Source organism: Tursiops truncatus, chromosome 9 (genome assembly GCF_011762595.2).
Source record: "Tursiops truncatus isolate mTurTru1 chromosome 9, mTurTru1.mat.Y, whole genome shotgun sequence".
Lineage (NCBI taxonomy): Eukaryota > Metazoa > Chordata > Mammalia > Artiodactyla > Delphinidae > Tursiops > Tursiops truncatus.
Window position 1 is genome coordinate 37108382 of NC_047042.1, and position 15201 is coordinate 37123582.

Consider the following 15201-nt stretch of genomic DNA (forward strand, 5'->3'; position numbering starts at 1 on the left):
ACAGTGAAGGACAGTTTGATAGGTTGGGGATTTTTCCAGTAGAGCCTTTTTGATACACACTGTTCTCTTCTTGCAACTCTCTGGTGTATGAATTGAAAATTGTGGTCTTTTCAATTTTTTTTTCTTTTGAACCAGAGTTAAAACTTAAATGTAGGGCTTTACTGGTGGCGCAGTTGTTAAGAGTCTGCCTGCCAACTCAGGAGACCCGGGTTCGGGCCCTGGTCCGGGAAGATCCTACATGCCGCAGAGCAACTAGGCCCGTGTGCCACAACTACTGGGCCTGAGCTCCTAGAGCCCACGAGCCACAACTACGGAGCCCAAGTGCCACAAATACTGAAGCCTGCACGCCTAGAGTCCGTGCTCTGCAACAAGAGAAGCCACGACAATGAGAAGCCTGCGCACAGAGACAAAGAGTGGCCCCCGGTCATCACAACTAGAGAAAGCCTGCGCACAGCAACGAAGACTTAACAGAGCCATAAATAAATAAATACATTCATTAAAAAAAAAAAAAAATTAAATGTAAACCTTTCTCTTAAGAAAGACCCCAAAATTTAATTCCCCCATTATGATGTCTTGTGAATTTCTTCTTGATTGTGTATGTGTAGAGGAAGAATGAGAATGTAGAGAAAGAGAAAAGCAATATACACATATACACATATTTTTATGTCAACATTTTCTTGAAAGAGTTGTTCTAAAACAGTTGCATTGTAAGCTTATGTTTTGTATGCACATACAAGAAGAACTTGTAGAGATTAGGTATTACTGATTTAGCCAGGTTTATCTCAAATTGGGAAAAATAGAGAAAATATGTTGTACATATTTATACATAATAAATACATAGTCATAATTATACACAATTAACAATACTCATTGGCAATGCAGATTCAACACAATTTTTGTGATTGTACAACTTTAATATTGGTGACTTCACTAGCCTGTGATGTGAAAATGATTTTACACGCTTTTTTTCTAAACCCAAATTAAAACATGAACCCTTATGGTTTCTGTCAGAAACTAACCTGAATCACAGTATCCTCCCCAGCAATTTCATGCATGCTGTAGACTAAGTACCTTAGTTTCTTTTACCCTTTATTTTTCATCTTGTCACCACGCTATTATTACCTTCATGAGAAAACCACTTTCCTGGGCACGGCCGTCTGCAGTCTGAAGCATCCCTGTGTGTCCCACAGCAGCCCCCTAGGAGGGACTGTACTGGCGTTCAGAGTATTGGTCTTAAATGCTCTTCCAGCTCACTCAGAGAGCTTGATCACAGATGCATGCAGTTCCAGGAGGTAGAGGCTGGACTCTCCCTGAAACTGCGATCATGTTTTTGTTGCTACAGGGACATGTACCACTAAAGAGAAGCAGAGAGAGGGAGGCCTGTCTCCGCTTGGCTCCCTACCAGAAGTACTGTAGGTTCCTGGGTGTTTGGACCCAACTACTCCTGGACCATACGGCAAGCAGTGTCTACTCTCTAGTATATCCCCATCCAAAGGACTTAGCTTATTCCTTGTATTACAATTAGACACTCCCCAGAATGGGTGATAGCGCTGTCATCCATTCTCTTCAAGAGAAATGCTTGTGTTTAACTTGCTGTTAAACACAGAATAGTGTGAATATTGATACATTTCCCAAGGTCTGAATTTTTTAGTCTCATCCATGGTCCACTTGTAACACTGTCAAAAAGATTTTTTTTCCTCGAAAATAGTTCATATCTATCTGGGAGAAATATATTTTTTTTGATTAATTTATTTTTATTAATTTATTTTTTGGCTGCATTGGGTCTTCGTTGCTGCACGTGGGCTTTCTCTAGTTGCGGCGAGCAGGGGCTACTCTTCGTTGTGGTGCACGGGCTTCTCATTGCAGTGGCTTCTCTTGTTGCGGAGTGCAGGCTCTAGATGCGCAGGCCGCAGTAGTTGTGGCTCGTGGGCTCTAGAGCGCAGGCTCAGTAGTTGTGGCTCACGGGCTTAGTTGCTCCGCGGCATGTGGAATCTTCCCAGACCAGGGATCGAACCTGTGTCCCTTGCATTGGCAGGCGGATTTTTAACCACTGTGTCACCAGGGGACGCCCCCGGGAGAAATATGTTAAGAGCCTTGAATAAATTAAAGAAGACGATTATACAAAGTAACACAGGAGTGGACAAAGTATGTAAAAGACTGCTTTTTTCCTTTGTGATCTTTACTGTGGTAAAAGAGTATTTTGGAGACCACCTAGTTATTCAGTAGTAATTACCATTAAGTGTGTTTTACTCTTTGCCATATAAATTTTGCATATCTCATGTAACTTTCTTGAGAACACAGTTCCATACTTTATAAAAGAGCCTGAGGCTCCTAGAGGCCAAGTGAAGATCCTACGATCACATAGCTTGTAAGTGGCACAGGCAGGACCACAATCCTGTAGTTTTTAATTCCCCCCTACACGGCTTTTCATCAAGAGGATCTAAATGTTATCTAAATTACAATAAAAAAATGACTAATAATAGATACGTTGATAAAAATTTTAGAATCTATTTATTCAGTTGTGTATTTTTGTTTTGATTCTCATTCTTCTATGGGCTTCAGGCCAACTGTCAGAGTTAGTCATTAGCAGTAGATGTGTATCTCCTGGTATTAACATGAGAACTACATACCAGACCACATCCTGGTCCCTAATTATTAAACATCTCTTATGTTCAGGATCTCTGGGTCCCATGGAAATTCTACAGGGAGATCAAGGCATTCTACAAAGAGATAAGGCAGGATGCCTATTCTCTTTGACACTTTTTCTGGAAAGGTGAGAAACAAATGAAAATCATGGCAATGGAAAGTGATATGGTAAAAGTGAAATTAGTGGTATCATTATCTTTAGCATGTTCATTACCAATTATATTTTATATTGAAATGTTTTCTTTATACACCTCTGTTCACTTTTAAGATGAAATCTTCTTGAGGCTAAGTGTTAAATTTTAGTCCTCTCGTTAACTCCAGCTTATATTAAATATAATGGTAATCTGCTAAGGTCCCTTTCAGGTATAAAATTTAATTTCTGTCTAGCAGCAGTATCAACAATCCTTTAGTTAAGCCTTTATCTGTTGTGATATAAATTGTCAAGTTTAGTTTACAGCCTGGCTGAGCAAGAGAGAATATATAAATCAAATGATATCTAAGAATCCACTGAAGCCTATGTAATATGTTAGAATCTCAATTTATTAATTCATATGTCAAAAAATATCTATTTTTTAAAAAATCAACTCATCCCTGATTTCAGGCCCCAGTCCTGTGCGGTTGGAATAAAAGTCAACCTCTGGCATTATTCAGGTTCCTCTTGCATCAGGGGTGTACAAAGAACCTGGGTCACAAGAAGCACCAGAGCATCAGAACTGCCCCTCTAATCTTCAGCCATCAGTCCCCACTGTCCCTAAAAGGCCAGCAATTAAGACTAGCAAAATGACCCAGGTCCCTGTATCCTTTCTTTAAATGTTGATTTGATTGGGGAATATAGTGGTTCATTCCTATTTTATTTTGTTTTTACATATATATGCATTCTTTTCAAAGTATTCTTTTCCATTATGGTTTACTATAGGATATTGAATATAGTTCCCTGTGCTATAGAGTAGGACCTTGTTTTATCCATTCTATCAATACATACAGTAGCTTACATCTGCTAACTCCGGCCTCCCACTCCATCCCTCCCCCAGTACCCTCCCCCTTGGCAAACACAAGTCTGTTCTCTATGTCTGTGACTTTGTTTCTATCTTGTAGATAGGTTCATTTGTGTCATATTTTAGATTCTACATATAAGTGATATCATATGGTGTTTGTCTTTCTCTTTCTGACCTCACTTAGTATGATAATTTCCAATTGCATCTATGTTGCTGCAAATGGCATTATTTTGTTCTTTTTTATGGCTAAGTAATATTCCATTGTATATATGTACCACATTTTCTTTATCCATTCATATGTTGATGGACATTTAGATTGTTTCCATGTCTTGGCTATTGTGAATAGGGGTTCTATGAACATTGGGGTGCATATATCTTTTTGAATTACAGTTTTGTCTGGGTATATGCCCAGGAGTGGGATTGCTGGATCATATGGTAATTCTATTTTTAGTTTTCTGAGGAACTTCAATACTGTTTTCCATAGTGGCTGCATCAACTTACATTCCCACCAGCAGTGTAGGAGGGTTCCCTTCTTTCTACACCCTCTCCAGCATTTGTCATTTGTAGATTTTTAATGTTGGCCATTCTGACCAGTGTGTGATAGTACCTCATTGTAGTTTTGATTTGCGTTTCTCTAATGGTTAGTGATGTTGAGCATCCTTTCATGTGTTTGTTGGCAATCTGTATATCTTCTTTGGAGAAATGTCTATTTAGGTCTTCTGCCCATTTTTGTATTGGATTGTTTTTTTTTTGATATTGAGCTGCATAAGCTGCTTGTACATTTTGGAGATTAATCCTTTGTCAGTTGTTTCGTTTGCAAATATTTTCTCCCATTCTGAGGGTTGTCTTTTTGTCTTGTTTATGGTTTCCTTTGCTGTGCAAGAGTTTTTAAGCTTCATTAGGTCCCATTTACTTATTTTTGTTTTTACTTCCATTTCTTTAGGAGGTGGGTCAAAAAGGATCTTGCTGTGATTTATGTCATAGAGTGTTCTGCCTATGTTTTCCTCTAAGAGTTTTATAGTGTCTGACTTTACATTTAGGTCTTCAGTCCATTTTGAGTTTATTTTTGTGTATGGTGTTACAGAGTGTTCTAATTTCATTCTTTTACATGTAGCTGTACAGTTTTCTCAGAACCACTTATTGAAGAGGCTGTCTTTTCTCCATTGTATATTCTTGCCTCCTTTATCAAAAAAATAAGGTGACCGGGTGGAAGGGAGGGAGATGCAAGAGGGAAGAGATATATATATATATATATATATATATATATATATATATATATATCTGATTCACTTTGTTATAAAGCAGAAACTAAGACACCATTGTAAAGCAATTAGACTCCAATAAGTTGTTAAAAAATAAAAAATAAGGTGACCATATGTGCGTGGGTTTATATCTGGGCTTTCTATCCTGTTCCATTGATCTGTATTTCTGTTTTTGTGCCAGTACCATACTGTCTCGATTACTGTAACTTTGTAGTATAGTCTGAAGTCAGGGAGCCTGATTCCTCCAGCTCCGTTTTTCTTTCTCAAGATTGCTATGGCTATTCAGGATCTTTTGTGTTTCCATACAAATTGTGAAATTTTTTGTTCTAGTTCTGTGAAAAATGCCATTGGTAGTTTGATAGGGATTGCATTGAATCTGTAGATTGCTTTGGGTAGTATAGTCATTTTCACAATGTTGATTCTTCCAATCCAAGAACATGCTATATCTCTCCATCTGTTGGTATCATCTTTAATTTCTTTCATCAGTGTCTTATAGTTTTCTGCATACAGGTCTTTTGTCTACTTAGGTAGGTATATTACTAGGTATTTAATTCTTTTTGTTGCAGTGGTAAATGGGAGTGTTTCATTAATTATTCTTTCAGATTTTTCATCATTAGTATATAGGAATGCAAGAGATTTTTGTGCATTAATTTTGTATCCTGCTACTTTACCAAAGTCATTGATTAGCTCCAGTAGTTTTCTGGTAGCATCTTTAGGATTCTCTATGTATAGTATCATGCCATCTGCAAACAGTGACAGTTGTACTTCTTTTCTCATTTGGATTCCTTTTCTTTTTCTTCTCTGATTGCTGTGGCTAAAACTTCCAAAACTATGTTGAATAATAGTGGTGAGAGTGGGCAACCTTGTCTTGTTCCTGATCTTAGTGGAAATGGTTTCAGTTTTTCACCCTGAGAATAATATTGGCTGTGGGTTTGTCGTATATGGCCTTTATTATGTTGAGGTAAGTTCCCTCTATGCCTACTTTCTGCAGGGTTTTTATCATAAATGGGTGTTGAATTTTGTCGAAAGCTTTTTCTGCATATATTGAGATGATCATGTGGTTTTTCTCCTTCAGTTTGTTAATATGGTGTATCACATTAATTGATTTATGTATTTTGAAGAACCCTCGCATTCGTGGGATAAACCCCACTTGATCTTGGCATATGATCCTTTTCATGTGCTTCTGGATTCTGTTTGCTAGTATTTTGTTGAGGACTTTTGCATCTATGTTCATCAGTGATATTGGCCTGTAGTTTTCTTTTTTTGTGACTTCTTTGTCTGGTTTTGGTAACAGGGTGATGGTGGCCTCGTAGAATGAGTTTGGGAGTGTTCCTCCCTCTGCTATATTTTGGAAGAGCTTGAGAAGGGTCGGTGTTAGCTCTTCTCTAAACGTTTGATAGAATTCGCCTGTGAAGCCATGTGTCCTGGGCTTTTGTTTGTTGGAAGATTTTAAATCACAGTTTCAATTTCAGTGCTTGTGATTGGTCTGTTTATATTTTCTATTTCTTCCTGTTTCAGTCTCGGAAGTTGTGCTTTTCTAAGATTTTGCCCATTTCTTCCAGGTTGTCCATTTTATTGGCATATAGTTGCTTGTTGTAATCTCTCATTATCCTTTGTATTTCTGCAGTGTCAGTTGCTACTTGTCCTCTTTCATTTCTAATTCTATTGATTTGAGTCTTCTCACTTTTTTTCTTCATGAGTCTGGCTAATGGTTTATCAATTTTGTTTATCTTCTCAAAGAACCAGCTTTTAGTTTTAGTGATCTTTGCTGTTGTTTCCTTCATTTCTTTCTGATCTGATCTTTATGATTTCTTTCCTCTGCTAACTTTGGGTTCTTTTTGCTCTTCTGTTTCTAATTGCTTTAGGTGTAAGGTTAGGTTTTTTATTTGAGATGTTTCTTGTTTCTTGAGGTAGGATTGTACTGCTATAAACTTCCCTCTTAGAACTGCTTTTGCTGCATCCCATAGGTTTGGAGTCGTCGTGTTTTCATTATCATTTGTTTTAGGTATTTTTTGATTTCCTCAGTGACGTCTTGGTTATTTAGTTGCATATTGTTTAGCCTCCATGTGTTTGTATTTTTTACAGTTTTTTTTTCCTGTAACTGATATCTAGTCTCATAGCGTAGTGGTCGGAAAAGATACTTGATATGATTTCAATTTTCTTAAATTTACCAAGGCTTCATTTGTGACCCAAGATATCTATACAAATATATATCTAGCCCAGTGAATTTTCCATGAGTACTTGAGAAGAAAGCGTATTCTGTTTTTCGATGGAATGTCCTATAAATATCAATTAAGTCCATCTTGTTTAATGTATCATTTAAAGCTTGTGTCTCCTTATTTATTTTCATTTTGGTTGAATTGTCCATTGATGAAAGTGGGATGTTAAAAGTCCCCTACTATTATTGTGTTACTTTCAATTTCCTCTTTATGGCTGTTAGCATTTGCCTTATGTATTGAGGTGCTCCTATGTTGGGTGCATAAATATTTACAATTGTTATATCTTCTTCTTGGATTGATCCCTTGATTATCATGTAGTGTCCTTCTTTGTCTCTTGTAATAGTCTTTATTTTAAAGTCTATTTTGTCTGATATGAGAATTGCTACTCAGCTTTCTTTTGATTTCCATTTGCATGGAATATCTTTTTCCATCCCTTCACTTTCAGTCTGTATGTGTCCCTGGGTCTGAGCTCGGTCTCTTGTAGACAGCCTATATATGGGTCTTGTTTTTGTATACTTTCAGCCAGTCTGTGTCTTTTGGTTGGAGCATTTTATCCATTTACCTTTAAGGTAGTTATCGATATGTATTTTCCTATTCCCATTTTCTTAATTGTTTTGGGTTTGTTATTGTAGGTCTTTTCCTTCTCTTGTGTATCCTGCCTAGAGAAGTCCTTTAGCATTTGTTGTAAAGCTGGTTTGGTGGTGCTGAATTCTCTTAGCTTTTGCTTGTCTGTAAAGGTTTTAATTTCTCCGTCGAATCTGAATGAGATCCTTGCTGGGTAGAGTAATCTTGCTTGTAGGTTTTTCCCTTTCATCTCTTTAAAGATGTCCTGCCACTCCCTTCTGGCTTGCAGTTTCTGCTGAAAGATCAGTGGTTAACCTTATGGGGATTCCCTTGTATGTTATTTGCTGCTTTTCTCTTGCTGCTTTTAATATTTTTTCTTTGTATTTAATTTTTGATAGTTTGATTAATATGTGTCTTGCCATGTTTCTCCTTGGATTTATCTTGTATGAGACTCTCTGCACTTCCTGAACTTGATTGACTATTTCCTTTCCCATATGAGGGAAATTTTCAAGTATAATCTCTTCAAATATTTTCTCAGTCCGTTTTTTTTTTTCTTCTTCTGGGACCCCTATAAATTTGAATGTTTGTGTGTTTATTGTTGTCCCAGAGGTCTCTGAGACTGTCCTCAATTCTTTTAATTCTTTTTTCTTTATTCTGCTCTGTGATAGTTATTTTCACTATTTTATCTTCCAGGTCACTTATCTGTTCTTCTGCCTCAGTTATTCTGCTATTGATTCCTTCTAGAGAGTTTTTAATTTCATTTATTGTGGTGTTTATCATTGTTTGCTCTTTAGTTCTTCTAGGTCCTTGTTAAAACGTTTCTTGCATTTTGTCTATTCTAGTTCCAAGATTTTGGATCATCTTTACTATCATTACTCTGAATTCTTTTTCAGGTAGACTGCCTATTTCCTCTTCATTTGTTTGGTCTGGTGGGTTTTTACCTTGCTCCTTCATCTGCTGTGTATTTCTCTGTCTTCTCATTTTGCTTAACTTCCTGTGTTTGGGGTCTCCTTTTCGCAGGCTGTGGGTTCATAGTTCCTGTTGTGTTTGGTGTCTGCCCCCACTGGGTAAGGTTGGTTTAGTGGGTTGTGTAGGCTTCCTGGTGGAGGGGACTGGTGCCTGTGTTCTGGTGGATGAGGCTGGATCTTGTCCTTCTGGTGGGCAGGATCGCGTCCGGTGGTGTGTCTTGTGGTGTCTTTGAACTTAGTACGAGGTTAGGCAGCCTCTCTGCTAATGGGTGGGTTTGTGTTCCTGTCTTGCTTGTTGTTTGGCGTGGGGTGTCCAGCACTGGAGCTTTCTGGTCATTGAGTGGAGCTGGGTCTTAGCGTTGAGATGGAGATCTCTGGGAGAGTTCTTGCTGATTGATATTACGTGGGGCCAGGAGGATTCTGGTGGACCAATGTCCTGAACTCCGCTCGCCCACCCCCGATGCTCAGGCCTGACACCCGGCCAGAGCACCAAGACCCTGTCAGCCACACGGCAGTGAATGTGGCAGTCTCCATTATGAAGTCAGATTATGAGGGTCTACAATTGCTGTTCAGCTAGAACAGGCCGATTTGGTTGCAATTTGTCTACGAGGCTGTCTCTAGCAGCTGGTGGCTAAAAGAGTAGGTCTCTGCATGTGCTGCCAGAATCTTAAACGTTTATATAGAGGTCTTCACTGGGTTCAGTCACGGATTCGGTACAGAGAGTCTGAAGAACACCTTACTCTCTCAAGGTTGTGTGTTTGAAACAGCTCCTAAGCCTGAGGGTCTGCAAGCTGCAGGAAGACGAGACCGCCCGGGGCAGCCTGCAAGCCGTGATTCTTGCCACGAACCCTGCTGCTGCTGTTGTGGAATCCGGCTTCCCCCACCGTCCTGCAGTGAGTTTTCAGTGAAGCTTTCTCTCTGTGCTGATGAGATTCATGCTACCTGAGTTGCCCAAAGCCATAGAGCACATAAATGTTGGGGTGGGGGTACAAACCCAGCAAATCTGGCTCCAAGGTCTGTGTTGTCAGCCAGCGAGAGTGGGGAGGCCATGCACCTAAACGTCTCACCCCCACGAGCCACCCCCTCAAACCCACACCGCCGCAGGATAAGTCACCCGTGCCGGCACTCCTGCGCAGCCGCACAAAACCTAAACAACATTTTTACACTTGGATATCTTACTATTTCTATTTAGTTAAACTTAATCAAAAACTGAGATTATACTTTCTCCCCTAGTTTGACTTGTTCTCCAAGTTCATGTTACCAGGGCTTGCTGCTCTTCCTCTTTTAGACTTTTGGACCCTTTTTCTTAACCTTGTTCCCTATGCAACTGCCTATCTTTGAACTATCCATCACATCGAGACTTCCTTATTTCTCCTGCCATCACTTTAGTTTATGACCTCATCCGTATACGCCAGTCACGCCTCATATGCCACATATGCCAGCAAACCACTTACCATTTCCTGACCCTGCTGTGCTCTTTTGCCTTATGCCTGTGAACATGCTGTTGCTGCCTGATGTGCTCTATTATTATATTTTTACACACATTTATTTCTTCTTCATCTATGCTTATGTCATACTTTCACGCTATTATAGAACTTACAGTGCCTTACCACTAGGCACGTTAAGAGTCGATAGCATGTTTTACACATCTCTATTTCCTTTGAATCTAGACTATTAAATGTTGGTAACAGGTATCAAAGAATTTAGGCAAGCTTAACACTGAACGGGCCTCCCAAATCTTCTTTTCCTTCATAAGCCGCATAAATAATGTTCTCATTCTGCATTCCTGACCCACACTCTTCAGTAACTCCGTACCTACTTCTCCCGCAAGTAAATCCACCATTTGTCTGTGGTTATGGCCCATCATGTTAGTCCAGCCCACTATTTGCAGTCAGGTTCTACTCTAGTTTACCTTTGACTTCAGTGTTTTCCTAAGGTATACAAAGAATTCAAGCAAGCTCTTGAAATCTTTTTCACTTATCTGCTGCTTTAATGGAAGCTAAGCTCCACCTGGTGGTAGAATTTGCTTCTCTTGTTTAGACTTGAGCACATGCAGTGAGATCAATTCAGCAGGGAAACAAATTTGTGCACATCTCTCTATATGCAAACATGTATATATATGTATTACATATGTGTGTGAGTGTGTGTTTTGCAGGCTTTCCTCTGTCACAAAAGTAGTGAAATATGCTTGTTAATTTATTTTACCGACTTTGACGTTTAAAACATGGCATTCAGCATTTGATTATTATAAACGTCTCGTGCTATTCAGGCTCTCAGCAATGACCAGAATGATCTTAGTGTGATAATCAGAAACCAAATATTTCCTACCACCCGTGTCCCACATCAAAATTGGTTTTCGAAAGGACTTAATTTATGCTTTGGTACTAAAGGAAGTTTATTTAAAGGCCTTTATGATTCATATAAAATTATAAAAATAAAATGGAAAAATGTTTGAAAATATTAACTCAAGTCATATTTTAAAGCAGGATAGTCCAACCCTGTACTCAGTACACGAGTAAGTTCTTTCCCTCTCGCAAGCAAGCGAGCGCAGTATTATGTTTAGCCTTTATGGTGAGCGACATTTTGTAGCATATAGCTTTATGAAGACTAGAAAATTAGCCAGAGTTTACACACTGGGAGCTCTGCAGCTGGATTTAACCCACAGATATGTTTTTTCGTGTTTCTACTAAAATATGAAACAATTGCCTCTGTTTGAAAATTGGAAAATCTCATTATAAAAATGCAGCTAGCTAGCAATGAGGGGTCTTTTTCTCGCAAATCAAGTGATCTCAACCTGAGGAGTAAGTACCCTTTTCAGATGTGATGCACACTCTAACTTTCCATAAGCCCCACTACTCCTTAACATATCACACTCTGCCTCCTTTTCTTTATTGCCTGGCTTCTGTAGGCACGGACATTTAGGACCACTGGCATTCATCTGTGATGCCTGAGAAATTCATATTCTGGTCGAAGGAGAAAATGAAGAAAGATGGGTCCATAAGCATCAGAAAAGTGAAAGAAACAACCCAAACAAAAGGTATAAAATTGCTTTCTCTGTAATTTTGCACAATGCCCCACTGGTGGCATAGGTGTACTTCCAATAGTATCATATTTAAGGGAAAGGACTATCTTTCCTAACTGCTGGCTGACAAATTTTAGAGGTTTCACTTTCCTTCAAATACCAACTCCTGGACTGAGAAATATCTGAAGTTATTTATTTTCACTTTGAGAGTATTTTAGTTGTTAGGCTAAAATCTAGGCAGCGACATAAATGTGTTTGCCTTCTCCACCCAATCAGACCACCTCCTGAGCAGTGAATATTACTACTAAGCCAGTGTTGCCCAGCCTTCCTAACCCGGTCCACATCTAATGAACTTCTATATTTCGTGCTCCAACACGTTTTTGATTTGCATTTTGTATCTCCCTTTAAAGGGGCGCCTCTTCTATGGTTAATTAGTGACCATGTTTTGTCTATCCCCACCAGCTGTAGTTGGGCAGAATAATGGCCCCCCAAAGATGTTCATATCCTAATCTCCATAACCTGTAAACATTACATTACATGGCAGGGGGGATTAGGATTGAAGATGAAACTAAGACTGCTTATCAACTGACCTTAAATAGATTACCCTGGATTAAATGGGTGGGTCCAACAGTGACAGTGGTCCTTAAAAGTGGAGACAGAGGCCAGGAGGAGCCTTGGAGGTGTGACTATGGAAGAGTGATCAGAGTCATGCAACATTGCTGGCTTTGAACAGAAGAAGGGGCCACAAACCAAGGCATGTGGGTATCCTTTAGAAGCTGGAAAAGACAAGGAAACAGATCTGCCTCTAGAAATGCAGCCCTGCTGACACCTTGATTTAAGACCAGGGAGCTCTGTGTTAGAATTATATCCTATAAAACTGCAAGATAATAAGTTTGTGTTGTTTTAAGCCACCAGGTGTGTGGTAATTTATTACAACAACAATGAAAAACTAGTATACTGGCAAAGAAGTTTCCTTTGAAGTTTGTTCTCTGACATTTTTGTTATGAAAAAGCATATGTTTTCAAGATAAAAAAAATGTAGTAAAACATAATTTTTGGAACAATGCAAGTTTCTTCCTTTCTTCTCCTCCTTTTCTTTCCCCTGTCTTGAGACTCATTGTTTTAACCCACTCCTACCCCTCCATAGCAGAGAGAGAAGGTCATGGTTGAAGAACTGTGCTCCTACAGTGTGGAGCTGCAAATAGGAAACCTATGGTTGAAAGAGCTAACAAAAGGGAGAAGGCAGCAAAAAACAAACAAAAAACCTTACTTTTATTTTTCCCAAGATTCCTATAATCTCTGCCCCATAGAAGATTTTTTTCTTTTTCCTGTTGCTTTTGGACCACAAAACTGCTGAACTATTTCGCAGCCCACTGAGAGTGATGCTGCATAAACTTCTCCATGAGATTATGGCACAGTAAGAACCTGTTGTGGTCTGTAGGGTATCATCGACAGGCACTTATACATACACTTAACTAGAATTCTTACTACATTATAAAGGATCAACCTGAAAATAAAGTATCTACTGAAAACGTTTTCACATTAAGTTTATAAATTTTCATGATGCTATTTTCTGGAAGTTTAACAAACTCTCATTAGTTAGAGTCAGACTAATTTCACTCATCATCTTGGTATTCATGTCATTAAACATAACACATTATATATAGTACCTGCTCAATATATGGGTGAGTGAATAAATCCAGCTTTTCAATTTATTGGCACTTTCTCTGGTTTAGCCAAAAGTAGGATATAAAGCTGTGGTTTCCTTGTCTCAGTTTTGCTCTGGGATTCTCAGAGTATAATTTCTCCAAGCTCAAGGTGGTCCTAGAATTTAAAGACAGATATTTTTCAATATGGCTTCTAAATGTTAGACAACTATGTAATTTAGTGCTTATTCAAAGAAACCAAATACCTTTCCCAGAAGGGAAATTGAATCAGGAGATGTCACGTTGCCCTTCAAAAGGCAATTTCTAAGGGACATAAAAGGGTTGAATTTTAGAGCCTACCTTCCCCCACCCCACTCCTTTATAAGGACCTGTGAAGTTTTTTTAGTCCCTGATGCTGATTCTTACACTTTCATATTTATACTGAAAATCATGTGGAGATATTGTTAATTATGTTGCGTATCACGCAGCATCCCTAGACATTCAGATTGGGTAGGCCTTGGGTTGCGTCGTGGAAATTGTGTTTTGTAAAAATTGTACACATGTGCTGCAGGTGACATTGAAGGGCAGGCTGTGAGAAATGTTGCCTTAGGTTGCTTGATGTGCCTATATTGTTGTTCACTTGTACAAACATCATTGTTTGTACATCACCATTACTCTAATCTACAAAGAAATCCACTGCTCTCCAGTTGTCCATATCCCCATACCTCTCCTCTGCCTCCCACCTGCCCCCTCACCCAATTGTGTATTGATTTTACAAAGCCATGCTTCCCCCCACCCCAAGACCTAAGGTGGTAGATACAATTAAAATTATTATAGTAGAAAAAGTCCTGTAATTCTCCTCTGGGGTAGGTGGCGCTTTGCTTCTGAAAAGGGCTGCACTTCCTTTTCTGTGGGTTAATGGATCTGGCCTAGATAAGTATGTGTCTTGCATGTTCCTGTCTCTTTCTTTAAATATGTCTCTTCCATCCTACATCGATAGTGCCCTGTCTCCAAGGTTTCCCTCACCATGACACAGTTTAAGGCCTGTCCTAAGTCTCATTGATCTCCACACCTTTCCTCACTCCTTCTTACCACCAAAACACCTCTATCAGCAGCAGATAATCAGAAAGGCAAGTTAATCTGTCAAATGGTATAAATGAGAATTTGTAAGTATTGGTGAACCCAAGCATTAAACCTGGGGCTTCATCAGTAGTGAGCATGGCTTAAGCATCTACTGAGTTGTACGTTCTGTGCTAGCGCAAAGGAGCGAAGGGCAGGAGGATTTTCTGCTCAAGGGGCGTTAACGCAATGGTGGGAATTTCAGTATGAAGCCTTCTAAATCGGGGAGATGAATTTGAGGGTATGTAAGGTAGGTATACCTTGTGCCTTTACTGAGACTAAGTGTTCAGATGTTTTTGCTTCACCCTTTGGGCAGTAAGACCCTTGATGTCTTTTAGGCTTCACACAGGGCTCCTCTACTAGTGTAGACTGGCAAAAAATAATCAGTTGCACTAGTTCTTCCACCTCATAGAAATTAATTAAGTAGTTTCATACAAAGTGAAAGGATCATTTTTTTTAAATTAAAATTAACAAACATTGGGCATATTTGTCTCCATAAACTCTTTGTTATTTGGTACAACACTCAGTTGTGTGTATGACGGGCAATGGTAGGTATTATATAATGGCAAATAAAGCAGTGTTGTATATTTGTAATTTCATGGATTATTAATAGGGCATTCTTATTTTGTTACCCCCGCCTGAGACAATATATTTTTAAAATAGCTTCTTAATGCTACTGTTTTTCACTTTTTCAGTGGCTACTCTTAGGATGAGATATTTTATAAATTTACTTTAGGGTGGGCAAAATGGAAAAGGGAATA

The 15201-nt window shown here is 38.9% G+C and overlaps 1 protein-coding gene across 2 annotated transcripts in view; it reads left to right on the forward strand.

The window, feature by feature from the left end:
• CRPPA (CDP-L-ribitol pyrophosphorylase A) overlaps positions 1-15201 on the forward strand; it is a 383981-nt gene that overhangs the window by 314782 nt on the left and 53998 nt on the right. For both annotated transcript variants that reach the window (XM_073809656.1, XM_073809652.1), the window contains 2 exons: positions 9404-9547; positions 11563-11691. The gene's annotated coding sequence lies outside the window, so the exon portion shown is untranslated. The remainder of the gene's footprint in view (positions 1-9403; positions 9548-11562; positions 11692-15201) is intronic.